The sequence below is a fragment of the Rattus norvegicus genome, chromosome X, assembly GCF_021556685.1.
Source record: "Rattus norvegicus strain SHRSP/BbbUtx chromosome X, alternate assembly SHRSP_T2T, whole genome shotgun sequence".
Taxonomy (NCBI): Eukaryota; Metazoa; Chordata; class Mammalia; order Rodentia; family Muridae; genus Rattus; species Rattus norvegicus.
In genome coordinates this window covers 53,964,701-53,980,911 of record NC_141554.1, presented here as the reverse complement: position 1 = coordinate 53,980,911, position 16,211 = coordinate 53,964,701, and positions in this window count along the sequence as shown.

Below are 16,211 nucleotides of genomic sequence, written 5' to 3'. Positions count from 1 at the left end.
TGGTGTTTTGACTATTATATGACAGGAGGAATTTCTTTTCTGGTCCATTCTATTTGGAGTTCTCTATGCTTCTTGTATGCTTATGGTTATCTCTTTCTTTAGGTTAGGGAAGTTTTCTTCTATGATTTTGTTGAAGATATTTACTGGTCCTTTGAGCTGGGAGTCTTCACTCTCTTCTATACCTATTATCCTTAGGTTTGATCTTCTCATTGAGTCCTGAATTTCCTGGTATGTTTTGGACCAGTAGCTTTTCCCGCTTTGCATTATCTTTGACAGTTGAGTCGATGATTTCTATGGAATCTTCTGCTCCCGAGATTCTCTCTTCTATCTCTTTTGTTCTGTTGGTGAAGCTTATTTCTACGGCTCCTTGTCTCTTCTTTTGGTTTTCTATATCCAGGGTTGTTTCCATGTGTTCTTTCTTGATTGCTTCTATTTCCATTGTTAATTCCTTCAACTGTTGATTGTGTTTTCCTGGAATTGTTTATTTATGTTTTCCTGTGTTTCTCTAAGGGAGTTCTTCACGTCTTTCTTGAAGTCCTCCAGCATCATGATCAAATATGATTTTGAAACTAGATCTTGCTTTTCTGGTGTGTTTGGATATTCCATGTTTGTTTTGGTGGGAGAATTGGGCTCCGATGATGCCATGTAGTCTTGGTTTCTCTTGCTTGTGTTCCTGCGCTTGCCTCTCGCCATCAGATTATCTCTAGTGTTATTTTGTTCTGTTATTTTTGACAGTGGCTAGACTGTCCTATAAGCCTGTGTGTCAGGAGTGCTGTAGACCTGTTTTCCTGTTTTCTTTCAGCCAGTTATGGGAACAGAGTGTTCTGCTTTCTGGCATGTAGTTTTTCCTATCTACAGGTCTTCAGCTGTTCCTGTGTGCCTGTGTCTTGAGTTCACCAGGCAGGTCGCTTAGAGCAGGAAAGTTTGTCTTACCTGTGGTCCCGAGGCTCAATTTTTCTCGTAGGGTGTTGCTTATGAGCTCTCCGCAGGGGCAGTACCCAGGAAGATTTGCGCCGCCCTTTCCGCCCTTTCCGGGAGCTTCAGTGCACCAGGGTTCCAGATGGTGTTTGTTGTTTTCCTCTGGAATCAGTAATGTGGGCAGAGTGTAGTCTCTTCTGGTTTCCCAGGCGTGTCTGCCTCTCTGAAGGTTTACCTCTCCCTCCCCTCAACTATATTTTATTCATATATAATTGTCCTTTCCTTTGTATTTATGACCAGGGGTGTATATGGTTTGTGATACATGATTTACTAATTAAAAGCTAAATTCTTGTAACTTATTTATTTTGATTATTAACATTTACAGAGATTCATTATTAATTTTCTTTTCTGCTTGGAAGTGTTTTATTACATAAAATTTTACAAATCAAATTTGCTAAAACTGTGTATAACTCTATGTGCTGATTTTAGGCAATTATCCATAATCTTATTCTTATTATACCACATAATTCACATAGCAATTGAACACGAGACTAAATGGGCTTGTAACCCATAGATATTTCATTACAATCTTCATTATTCAAAGGTACACATTTATAATCATCCATATAGAGTACTTGTTATGATTCACAAAAGAAAGCTATTTAAATCTAATAAGGTAATATATTCAGACATTGTAATTTTCTCCTATATTTTTATTAATATTAAAATAGAATCATACTTTTTACACTTTAGTTCTTGAAAAAAAGAGACAAAGATGGAAATAGGCAGGATACATTTAGTCCATAATATCATCAGACATGGTCATCAGATACTGGTTATGGAAGGTCTTATTTGTACATTCCTATTATTAGTGTTGCAATCACAATCCTACATCTAACTGACCAATTGCAATTATTTCACATATTGATGTGTTTACACAGTCACTTTGGCATTTCATTCCTTCAAATACATACACACATTAACATTTACAATATTCACTTGACTTTTATAAAACAGAAATTGTTTTTAAAAGAATGGTGCAACAGATGTCATTTCATTACTTTACTGGCATTTCCATGAAGCCCCAAATTATGCATTTTGACCTGAATCTTTCTTTACATTTTCTTATATATATATATATGAATTTAACTGCTTGCTATAATTTGATATTATTTAGAAAAACAATCAATAAACTAATTTATTTATTAATAGACGTCAAAAATAAAAAAAATATTCATGAGCTATAGTGTTGTGTATGTTCTCTCCAAAATATTCTATTTTTACACAATTTTGTTAGATTAATGCATTCATGTATTTTACTATTTGAATCTCTCTTTTATTTGATATATTGTTCTTAGGACTGCATTTGATCTTGGAACTTTATCTTTCAATTTCTTTATAAATAGTGTAGTAATAAATAACAATGCTACAAACTTATTTGGATGAAGTTGGGGTTTTTTGTTTGTTTTGTTTTTCCAAGTACTGTATTTACTTATGAATGATTTTCATTATATTCTTCCTGTGGTATCTAAATATAAGACAATGCAATGATCTTATGAATCTTATGTATTTTATGATATGCCCTATTTCAATTCACCTTACTGGATGTTTTGATCCAAATGTATTAAAATTTAATTTTAAGTTGCATTGTAAAAACCTAAATATTAGGTATCACAGTAATGGATCATTCATAAAGGTTATTTCTTGCTTGTGAACTATATTTTAGTACAAGAAATTTAAAGAATAAACTATAAGAAGGGCTTTTTGTGAGAATTCAATTTTTGACCTCATGAATGACAGAAGACTTGCATTTTCTCATATAATATGTAAATATAAATTTGGCTTTAATGTACTATAATCTTTCATAATGCTAACCAAGAAGAAAAATGCATCAAGGCATTTATAAATGACTGCAAATTTATAAAGTCAATGTCTTTTATATCTACATGAATAGATAATAAATTATGCAGTTTTTCAATATCCTAGTTAGTAATGTCAACATAAGATCATTCCTCTGGCAATTTCTATTTAATTTTCAGTTTAGAAAAAAAATATTTAACTTGATACAGTTCAAAAATGATACAAAAAATTACTTGATTGATTTGTTAAATATAATAAAGAGAATTAATGAAATTTATAACATCGTGACAGAATCTCCAATATCCTCCAGAGAGCTAACAATGCCAATGAAAAGCAGTGTGTGACAAGTTTATCTAGGAACCTAAGCCATAAGGCAAAGAAAAAAATATGTATTAACAAAAGATACATCTCTGACATCTTCAAAAATGGTTCCTCTAAATTTGTATACTCTATTTTGGTTTTCAGTATACTAAATTTGTTCAACATTTATATATATAATCATCCATAAGAGTGACAAATATCTGCCTGGTAGACAATGATGCCAGAGTGGAAGTACATTTTAACTTGCAACTTGAATTTTCTTGAACCTGTAAATTCTGACAATCAGAATAGTTTTTTCCTTTGTTCTCAAAGGGAAAGACCAGTTGTTTCCCATTGAAAGCCTGAGTTGACAGTTATTTTCCCTGTCCTTTTCTAGGCTAAAATGCTTCTTCTCATAATATCACTTGACTGCGGCGATTCTCTTATTGAGTAATAATGAGACCTGAACCTTTGCTTTTTAAAAGGTGACTGACTCAGAGACAATTTACTTGCTTACTCTCAACACGTGCCATAGAGTAATTGTACTACCAATTCAAAATACTATATATAATTCTCTCTCTCTCTCTCTCTCTCTCTCTCTCTCTCTCTCTCTCTCTCTCTCTCTGGCATGGCATTGTTCATTAATGCCTTAATTTATTTCCTTGTGGGATGAGCCATTAAATAGAAAATTCGTTCAGTATGTTGAAATTTACATATTAATAAGAAAAACATTCCTTGCTAAGTTTCCTTGTCCTCTCATGTGCTCACATGTATCTTAACATTATTGTTCCATTTTCATAAGAAATAGGGCTTTTCAATTTTTATTTTGTTTCTTACAAGAAAATTAAAAAAATACATTCACATATCTCGAACATTCATCTATTGCTTGTTATGTGCACTAGTTCTATAGTATAATATATAGTATGCTAGAGAGTTCTTGATATCTTTGGACTTGGGTCAAGAGTCCGTTAGATATCTGTTTAATGATGAATCTATTTATAAAACCTGTAGGTTTCTAAATCACACCAGTTTCCTGTAAATTAGAACCACACCAGTCTTTCCCATCAATAATCAACATTGATTGTCTAAAGAAAAGTCTTCCTCATTCCTCTTACTCCATCTGAGTTTATCTGAGTTTGGCAACAACAAAAACATAACCAAATATCTGATCAACATAGTAGGCTAGAATCTTATATCAAACACAGAACTGATGAACTACATCCAATGACTAGTTCTACATTACAGAAACACAACAATGGGAAAAGACAACATATCCAGACTAAATTCCAGTATTTCTGGAGAAATATTTTCTACTTAGGATTATCTATACATAAACACAGAATTAAAAGAATAATTATAAAATTGGACAATAAGTCAAGAATTTCAAAGTAGACACAAAGACTTGAATGATATTAAAGAGGGTGTGAATAAATCTCTAATTAATGGCCAAGAGAATACTGAGTTAAATTAAAAAACAATATAGAATTTTAAAATTGAATTGAATAGTTACTGATACTCAATAAAAAATAAGGTCAAATAAAGATTGGTCTCCCCAAATCCCATGAAGGAGAGAGCTGAACACCCCGAAGTGCAGACCATCCTGACACCATGGACAGACTGCCACTTCTGCCCACCTTTGCCCACATCCCTGGCCCACAAGGAAACTGCCTCTGGACACAGGAATATAGGAGCAGTCAGTAGCAGGTAACTGCAGTTTCGGTCTGCAATCTGAAATGAACTGAACCCTGCACCCAAATCCCATGGAGGGGAGAGCTGGACCCTCAGAAGTGCAGACACTTCTGAGGAATAAGAGGAGACTAACCTCTGTCCACGTTCCTGACCCAAGAGGGAATCACCTAGTGCGAGGTGTGCCCCCCGTGCAAAGGTACCTAGGAGCAGTAAGGGGCAGAACTCTTCTGATTCCTGCCTGCGTCTAGGTCTGAAAGACAGTCACCAAGAGCACCTACACACCTGAGAGCAGAGATAAGACCAACGTTTCTGCTCCAAGTGACCTGCCTGGTAGACTCAGGACACACAGAAGCAGATGTCCTCTGGGACAGGACACTTCCAGTTTCTGGCTGTGCAAAGTTTGGAGCAGAGAATGGCCATTCAGAGCCTGCCCCAAATGTGGCCCATATATATATATATATATATATATATATATATATATATATATATATATATATATATATATATATGCAGCCACCAAAACTAGATAAGATTGATGAAGCTAAGAAGTACATGCTGACGGGAACTGGATATAGATCTCTCCTGAGAGATACAGCCAGAGTGTGTCAAATACTGAGGCAAATACTAGCAGCAAACAGCTGAACTAAGAATGGAACCCTTGTTGGAGGAATTAGAGAAAGGATTGAAAGAGATAAAGGGGCTTGTAACTCCATAAGAACAACAATGCCAACCGGAGCTTCTAGGGTAAAACACTACCCAAAGACTATATAAACAAGGACTGACCCAGGGCTTCAACTGCATATGTAGCAGAGGAGAGCCTTGTGGAAGGGGAAGCCCTTGGTCCTGCCAAGGTTGGACTTCCATTGGAGGGGAATGTCAGGGGTGGTGGTGGAAAGGGGAAGTGGATGGGGGGAATACCCTTATGGGAGAGGGGGGAATAGGGGGCTTATGAACAGGAACCTGGGAAAGGGAATAACATTTGAAATGTAAATAAAGAAATATATCCAATGAAAAACAATTAAAAATTAGACTGAAGGGTTGGGGATTTAGCTCAGCGGTAGAGCGCTTGCCTAGCAGGCACAAGGCCCTGGGTTCGATCCCCAGCTCCGGAAAAAAAAAAAAACTAAAAAAAAAAAAATTAGACTGAAAATTTCAAAGAACCAAGTACCAAATTCAGGGGGGGAGCCTTATCCTTCCTTTGAAGTAGAATGAATTATGCAGAAGACAGAAAATAAGTACTTCAAAATAGAAGTTGAGGAATTGTACAACTCAATAAGAATATAAGGAACACTCCTCCTTTTATGATGGGATAGCAAGCTTGTACAACCATTCTGGAAATCACTCTGGAGGTTCCTTAGAAAATTGAACATTGTACTACCTGAGGACCCAACTATACCACTTCTGGGTATAGACCAAAAAGATGCTCCAACATATAGCAAGGATACCTACTCCACTATGTTCAGAGTAGTCTTATTTATAATAGCTAGAAGCTGGAAAGAACCCAGATGTCCTTCAACAGAGGAATCAATAAAGAAATTGGGGTACATTTACACAAGGGAGTACTACTCAGCTATTAAGAATAATGACTACATGAAATTCCTAGATAAATGGATGGAACTAGAAAATATCCTCCAAAATGGTAACCCAGTCACAAAAGAATATACATGGTATGCACTCACTGATAAGTGGATATTAACGCAAAGCTTGGAATTTCTAAGAAAAAATTCAGAGATCATATGAAGCCCAAAAGGAAGGAAGACCAAAATTTGGATACTTCATTGCTTCTTAAAGGGGAGAACAAAATACTCACAGGAGGAAATAAGGGGACAATGAGTGGAGCAGAAACTGAAGAAAAGGACATCCAGAGACTTCGCCACCTGGGGATCCATCTTACATGCTACCACCAAATGCAGTCACTATTGCTGACGCTAAGAAATACTTGCTTACAGGAGCCAGATATGGATGGCCCTTGAGAGACTCTGCCAGAGCCTTACTTGTACAGATGAGGATTGTTACAGCTAACCATTGCAAGGAATAAGGGGACCCCAATGGAGGAGTTAGAGGAAAGACTGAAGGAGCTGAAGGGGTTTACAATACCATAGGAAGAAAAACAATATCAACCAATCAAACCCCACCAGAGCTACCAAGTAATAAACCACCAACCAACGAGTACACATGGAGAGATTCATTACTCCAGCCACATATGTGGCAGAGAATGGGACTGTCTAGCATCAATGGGAGGAAAACCCCCTTGATCCTGTGAAGGCATGTTTCCTCAATGTAGGAGAATGCCAGGACATTGAGGTTGAGTGGGTGGGAATGGGAACATCCTCATAGAAGCAGGGGGAGAGGGAGGCATTATGGAAGAGAGGAAAAGGGGATAACATTTGAAATTTAAATACATAAAATATCCAACAAAAATAAAATTATTAAAAATAATAATTTTAAAGCACAAAAGACGACTATGGATGAAGTTTTTATACCATAAAACACTAAATCTGGAAATTATAGACATAAAAGCAGGAGAATCCCAGTTCAATGGTATAGACAATACCTTGAGCAAGATTATAAAAGTAAATCAAAGAAAGACATACCCAGTTAGATATATGATACATCATGTAGGTCACATAGATGGACTTTCCTTCACAGATAAGCATTAGACAAAGCAGAAATGTTAAATATTCAGGTTTGTCTCTTGAAAAAGAAAGACTTATAACCTGTATTACTCCCAAAGAGTAGAAATGGAAGAGAGAAATACCCTGCTAAAGCCTGCACTATCTATATTGCAAGGCAATGCCAAATCTCCTAGACCATTATGTTTACCTTAGTCAATCTATAATGATATCTTCCCTGAGACATCCATCATTCAGTTTGATTACCTTGATTCTATGTCTTTAATTAATTTATAGAACCTTTCAATGTCTACATTTTACTTTATAAATGTTTTGATTCAGTCAGTCTTTGGCTTTGTCATGCAGATGGTGTTGAAATATCATCAGCAAACTTTTTTTTCCAAATTGTGCTATGCTTAAATATGCCTGAAATAAAATACCCATGTGTCAAATTCTCAAAGTTTAAACTGTGTCAGGTTGAAAAGGACCTCAATCTTGCCTTTCACAAATGGACAATATGCTGACAACGGTGTTTGCAGAAATCTGCACAACACAGGACACCAAATAGACAGAAAATGAAGGAAATTTCCAATGCTATATTATAATTAACACAATAAATATACAGGACAAAGAAAAAGAAAGGACATTGAAAGATGTAAGAGAAAACAAACAAGTCACTTATAAAAGAAATTACCAGAATAGTGGTTGTCTTTTTATTGACAATTCTAAAACCAGAAAAGCTTGGTGCTATCTACTCTAATTTTAAATGCTGACAGACTCCAGGCCAGGTTATTTTACACACCCAAACTGTCTGTGTTCAGTTTTTAAAAAGAAAAACATTTCCATGATATAAGTGGGCTGAAAAAAACATGTCTATTAAACCAGCCCTACAGAAAATACTGGAAGCAACGCTTTGGACAGAAAATGGGAGTACACATAATAAAACAATCCAAAAGTTAAGCAAGCAAAGCTATAATTATTAAACTCAAAATAAGACTAAGAATACAAGCAGAAAATAGCCACACAGTAACCATAGTCAACATAAAACTTTCAATAGAACTTTATTAATATTGTCAACTCCCCAGCTGTGTGTTGTTTCCTGGAGCTCTATTTTCTAGTTACCTCTCCTGCTTTCACCAGTTCTGCAGCACCAGAAGCACCCAGGTTAGATCCCCCAATACTGCATGCCTGTGAAATCCTCTGGTGTTTTCAGCTTCCATGAGCTGCATGCTCTCTCCCTGGAGCTCCATCAGCATCCAGTTTAGATTCTTTCCCCTCACTGCAAACCTTCTGTCTATGGTTTCCTCTGGGGCAAACATACCTTCCCCAAAATATGCACCTTCCAGAGATTCATTGTCCAGCACAAAACTTCCCACAAGAGGACTGCCGTGTCAGGTACATGCAGGTTAGATCCTTATTCTACAACACCAGAAACATCCAGGGATAGCCACAAGGCTAAAGGCCAGCTTAGCCTACAATTAACAAAAGTAGGGCCGTATGGTTTTCAGAGCATAACTATATTCCTGCAGTAAGTCCTGACTATCCTAACAAAACCAAAGCAGAGAAGCAGATGACCTTAGAGATGCACCCATCACAGATTTCTGTTTTATGTTTCCTGCTCTCCCTATACCTAATTCCCCCTATTCTGCTCTCCCTTATTCCACCCAATTTTCACCCTCCATCCACCTTCTATATCTATTTTATCTCTCTATTTAGAGATATATTCAATCACCCTTCCTTTGACATTCCTTATTATTTAGCTTCTTTGATTCTGTAGACTGTAGCATGGTTATTTTGCAATTTTGGTTAATATCCACTTATCAGTGAGTACCTACCATGTATGTCCTTTGTGGCCGGTTTTACCTCACTCGGGATGACATTTTTCTAATTCTAGCTATTTGCCTGCAAAATTTATGATGCCTTTGTTTTTAATAGCTGAGTAGTATTCCATTCTGTAAATGATTCATATTTTCTTGAACCACATTCTTCAGTTGAGAGAAACCTAGGCTGTTTCTAGTTTCTAACTATTATGAGTAAAGCTGCTATGAACAACACAGATTTGACCAAACAGAATTTGAGCAAGTGTTCTTGGAGCATCTTTTGGATGCCCAGGAGTAATATAGATAAATCTTGAGGTAGAACTATTCTCAATTTTCTGAGAAATTGACATATTGATTTCCAGAAATTCTGTACAAGTTTATACTCCCACCAGTAATATAATAGTGTAGCCAATCAACATGCTCCCCAGCAGGTGCTCTCCCTGCATATGCCAGAGTGGAGTGGGGACTGGGTGAAGTCCCAGGGTGCTCTGAGGGAGCAGGTGGCTATAGCAGAGACTCCTAACATTAGAGGATAGGAACCTGAAGTGACCACTTACTGTTGTTCACAGGCAGGACACAAAGAGGAGGGTAAAGGACACCAACCCACCCAAAAATCCTTTGACCAAAATGGTTTCTCCCTACAAGGAGCATAGGGACAAAGTCAGAGCAAAAATGGAGGAAATGAGCAACAAAAGTGGCCAAAGTAAAGGCCAAACCAGGGACAAAAACCTGCCATTACTAATGGTACTCTGTTTTGTTTTCAGAGAGGTGCCTAGTATACCTGTTTTCTGAACAGCTCCACACAGCAGCCAGTGGAAACAGGTAGAGAGACCTACAACAAACATTAGATAGAGGTTGAGGAGTCTTGGGGAAGAGCTGGGGAAAGAACTGAGGAACCCAAAGAGGATGGACAATCTATAAACAGACCAATAGATTCAAGTAACTTGGAATCTTGGGGACTCCCAGAGACTGACTCCTAACTAAATAGGGACCATGCGCTGGAACTAGGCCCCCTGTACATATGTAGCAGTTGCACCCACATTTGTACAAGAAATATCAAAGCTTAAATCTCACATTGATCCAACACATAAATAATGTGAGACTTCAACACTGCACTCTCAACAATTGACAGGTCATCAAAACAGAAAGTAAACAGAGCTAATTACACCAACAGAGGTTATGAATTAAATTGACCTAAAAGAAGACTACAGAACATCTCACCCAAACAGGAAAGAATATGACTTCTCTGTACCTCATGAAACCCTCTCTGAAACTAACAATATCATTTAATATGTTTCAACAGATGAAAGAAAGGAAGAAAGAGAGAAAGAAAGAAAGGAAGAAAGAACCCCTTATATCTTATCAGACTACCACAGATTAAAGGTAGAATTCAATAACATCAGAAACAACAGAAAGCCTACAAATTAATGGAAACTGAACAATTCTCTACTCAATGACCAGGTCATTGAGGTCTACTCAATGACCAATGGTCAGGGAAACAATAAATAAAGAATTAAAGATATTCTATAGTTTAGTGAAAATGAAGGCACAATGTTCTCAAAATTATGGGATATAACAAAATAATGTTAAAAGGAAATTTCACTATTTGCCTTAATAAAAAAAATTGAAGAATGTTCATACTAATAATTTAAAAGTACACTTTAAAGCTCTAGGAAAAAAAAAAAAAAGAAACAAACACAGGCAAAAGGAGTAAGTGGCAGGAACTAACCAGAATCAGAGCTGAAGCTAATAAATTAGAAACAAAGAGAACAATACAAAGAATCAACACAAAAAAGATCTGGTCCTTTAAAAAAGAACAAACAGAAAATTAACAAAACAATTAGCCAAAGTAACTAAAAGACAGAGACAATAGTTGAAAAAACAAAATCAGAAATGAAAAGGGAGAGATAACAAAAGACATGAGGAAATTGAAAGAATCATTAAGCCTTAGTTAAAAAATTGTACACAAAATTGGAAAATCTTAATTAAATTGATGATTTTGTAGAAAATTGCCACTTATCAAAATTGAATCAAGACAAGGTAAACTATATAAATAATTCTACATCTACTAAGGAAATAGAAGCAATCCTTTTCTTTTATTTGGTATTTTTTATGTACATTGCAAATGTTATACCTTTTCCCAGTTTCCAGTGCATAAAGCCCCAATCCCATTCCCCGTTACCCATCTTCTATGAGTGTGCTACCCCCAACCACTCACACCTTCCCACCTCCCTAGTCTGAAATTCCCCTACACTGGAGGTTCAGCCTTGGGAGGACCAAGGACGTTTCACCTCCATTGTGGCCCAATAAGGCCATCCTCTGCTACATATGCAGCTATAACCACAGGTCAGTCCATGTATACTCTGGGTGGTGGTTTACTCCCAGGGAGCTCTGGTTGGTTGGTATGTTTGTTCTTATGGGGTTGCAACTTCCTTCACCTCCTTCACTGTTTCCTCTAACTCCTCAAATGGAGACCCTGTACTAAGTTCAATGGTTGGCTGCTAGCATTCACCTCTGTATTTTTCATGGTCTCGCAGAGCCTCTCAAGAGACAGTGATATCAGGCTCCTTTCTGCTTGTACTTCTTGGCATCAGCAATATTGTCTGGGTTTGGTGGCTGTATGTATATGGGCTGGATCCCCAGGTGTAGCAGGCTCTGAATGGCCATTACTTCAGTCTCTACTCTAAACTTTGTCTTCATATCTCCTCCTATGAATATTTTTGTCCCCCATTTTAAAAAGGACTGAAGCATCCACACTTTGGTCGTCCTTCTTTTGAGCTACATGTGGTCTGTGGATTGTATACTGGGTAATCCGAGCTTTTGGCTAATATTCACTTATGAGTGAGTGTATACCATGTGTGATCTTTTGTGACTGGGTTACCTCATTTTGGATGATATATTCTAGTTCCATCCATTTGCTTATGAATTTCATAAAGTCATTGTTTTTGATAGCTGAGTAATATTCCATTGAGGAGATGCCCCACATTTTCTGTATCCATTCCTCTGTTGAAGGACATTCGGGTTCTTTCTAGCTTCTGATTACTATAAATAAGGGATGGTAGGGAGGGGGTTGAATGGGAAGGGAAATACCCTTATAGAAGGGGAGGGAGAGTGGTTAGGTAGTGGATGTATAGGAAACTGGGAAAGGGAATAGCATTTGAAATGTCAATAAGAAATACCCAATTTAATAAACATGGAAATATAAATAAATAAGGCTGCAAAGATCATAGTGGAGCATGTTTCCTTGTTATATGTTGGAGCATCTTTTGGTATGTGCCCAGTAGTAGTGTAGCTGGGTCCTCACGTAATACTATGTCCAATTTTCTGAGGAACCTCCAGACTGATTTCCTGAGTGGTTGTACAAGCTTGCAATCTCACCAACAATGGAGAAGTGTTCCTCCTTCTCCACATCCTTGCCACCATCTGTTGTCACCTGAGTTTGTGATCTTAGCCATTCTGACTGGTTTGGGGTGGAATCTCAAGGTTGTTTTGTTTTGCATTTCCCTGATGATTAAGGATGTTGAACATTTCTCTAGGTACTTCTGAGCCATTCAATATTCCTCAACTGAGAATTTACTTTTAGCTGTGTACCCTATTTTTAATAGGGATTCTCTGGAGTCTAACTTCTTCAGTTCTTTATATATGTATTGGATAATAGCCCTCTTTTGGATGTAGGATTGGGAAAGATCTTTTCCCAATCTGATGGTTGCAGTTTTGTCCTAATGACAGTGTACTTGGCTTTACAGAAGCTTTGCAATTTTATGATGTCCCATTGGTCGATTCTTGATATTAGCACACAAGCCATTGGTGTTCTGTTCAGGAAATGTTCCCCATTGCCTATGTGTTTAAGGTTCTCCCCACTTTTTCTTCATTTAGTTTTAGTATATCTGGTTTTATGTGGAGGTCCTTGATCCACTTGGACTTGAGCTTTGTACAGGGCAATAAGAATGTATCGATTTGCATTCTTTTACATGCTGACCTCCAGTTGAACTAGGACCTTTTGTTAAAAGTGTTATCTTTTTTCCACTGGATGGTTTTAGCTTTTTTTTTTCAAGAGCAAGTGACTATAGGTGTATGAGTTCATTTCTGGGTCTTCAGTTTTATTCCATTGATCTACCTGGCTATCTCTGTACCAAAACCATATGTGATTTTTTAAATCTCTATGGCTTTGTAATACAGCAATCCTTAAAAGTCTCCCAACCAAATATGGCCCAGTTACAGAGTGTTGTAGTGCAGAATCCTACCACATATTCTAAGCAGAACTAATACTGATACTTCTCAAATTATTGCACAAAATAGAAACAGAAGGACTATTTCTAAACTCATTCCATGTACCTTTACTCATCATGATACCTAAACCAGACAAAGACTGAAAAAAAGAGAATTACAGACCAATTTTTCCATATGATAATTGATGTGAAAATACTCAATAAAATACTTGCAAACACATTCATCAAAGGGCCTGGATAAAAATTATCTCAAAATAAATAGTAGCCTTGCTTCATACAAATGATAAATGAGCTGAGAAAGGAATTTGTAATTTCAGAAAAACACCCTTTATAATAGCCACAAATTTGAAGCATCTTGCTGTAATTCTAACCAAACAAATGGAATTCTTATACAATAAATCTTCAAGTCTCTGAAGAAATAAATTTAGGAAGGTATCAGAAGAGGGCAAGATATCCCATGTTCATCGACTGGTAGTGGATTAGAAGGATTAACATAGTAAAAATGTCCATCTTAACAAAATCAATGTCGAGATTCATTGAAATTTCCACCACAGTTCCAATATAATTCTTGTAGACCTTGAAAGAGCAATTCTTACCTTTATATTGATCAAACTGTACTACAGAGAAATAGAGTATAAAGTATATTTTGTTTGTATAGAAACAGACATGTTCAGCAATGGAATAGAACCAAAGACCCAGAAATAAATCTACAAACCTATAGACATGTGACATTTTATAAGAAGCTATACAATTAGAAAATGAAAGTATCTTTAATAAATAGCCTTAGTCTAAATGGACATCTTAATGTAGAAGAATGCAAATAGACCACCATTTGTGACCCTGTACAAAACTTAAGCTTTACTGTGTCAAAGACCTCATCTTAAAACTAGGTACACTGAAGAAAAACTGGGTACAATAAATCTAATAGAGGAAAAATGGAACTGTCTGGAATAGATTGGATTAAAAGGAAAATTCCTAAACAGAGCAAAAATAATATAGACATTAAAATCAATCATTAATAAATGGAACCTCATGAAACTGAAAATGTTCTGTAGAACAAAGAACATCATCAATAGGACAAAGTGAATGTCTACACATTCTGAAATCATCTGCAACAACACTACATCTAACAGAAAACTAATTTTTAATAGATAAAGAACGTGACAAGTTAAATACCAGCAACTCAAATAACGCAAACTAAAATAGGGTTCAAAACTAAACAAATAATTAGACATAGGTGTCTCTAATACCTGAGAAACACTTAAAGGAATGTTCAATATCCTTAATCATCAGGAAAAGGCAAATCAAAAGGACCTTATAATTCTACCTTACACACATCAGAATGGATAAGATCAAGAACTCAATGGGCAGAACAAGTTGGCAGGACGTGGAGCAAGTAAAACACTCCTCCATTGATGTTGTGAATACAAAATTGTCCAACCAATTTCTGATAGGGAATTTTTCAGATTTAGTACATATTTGTAAAGAAATTTGACTCACACATTGAGCCTCCTTTTTGGGGTTTTTCCATAATTTGTCACCCCTCTTACAAAATGTTTCCTGAAATTTATATATGTGTGGAGGCTAATATATGGTTAAATAGTTGTTCCATCTTTGCTTGAGCAGCTACTGTCACTTATTTTCAGCAATTTAAACAGTAATGTTCCTCAGGATTATCACTGTAAGTAGGACCTCCTCTGAGTCTCTTAGTTTCCCTTTAATATTGCTATGACAAGACACCATGACCAAGGCAAGTGATAGACTAATAGCAGTTATTAGGATCTTCTTATAGTCTTTGAGGGTTAGAGTCCTTCATCATCATGGCATGGATTGGGGTTGTAGTCAGGAAAGCACAAAAATATATCAATAGCTAAGAGCTTACATTCTAATCCTAGTCACAAGTCAGGAAGAGAGCTTACTTGAAAAGGGACAGGCTTTTGAAATCTCAAATATCAAGACAACAAAGCCAAAAGGAGAAAACCACAAGTATATAAATCTACCTACAAAGCAAATATAACAGGAACCAATAGGCATCTGGCTTTAGTATCTTTCAATATTAATGCACTCAACTTACCTATAAAAAGACATAAGCTAACAAACTGGATACACAAACAAGGTCCAGCATCTTACATACAAGAAGCATACCTCATTGACAAAGACAGACACTATCTCATAGTAAAAAAAAAATGGGAAAAGTTCTATCAAGCAAATTGTCCCAATAAACAAGCTGGGGTTGCCATCCTAATAGCCAAAAATAGACTTTCAACCAAAAGTTATCAAACCTGATGAGGAATGACACTCTATATTCATCAAAGGGAAAATCCACCAAGAGCAAGTCTCAATTCTGAACATCGATGCACGGCATGCAAGAGTACCCACATTCATTAAAAAAAATTAGTAAAGCTCGAAACACACATTGAATCTCACACAATAATATTGGGAGACTTCAACATCCCACTCCCACCAATGGCCAGGTTATTGAAACAGAAAATAAACAGAGACACACACGGAAACTAATAGAAAAAAAATGGATTTAACAGATATCTACAGAACATTTCACCCTAAAAAATATAAAAAAGAATACTCCTTCTTTTCAGCTCCTTCTCCAAAATTAACCATATAAATGGTCACAAAACAACACTCAACCAATGCAAGAAGATTGAAATAATTCCATGTATCCTATCAGACCACCATGGCCTAAAGCTGGTCTTCAATAACAGCAAAAGCAACATAAAACCCACATACATCTGGGAACTGAACAACTCTCTACTCAATGATAATTT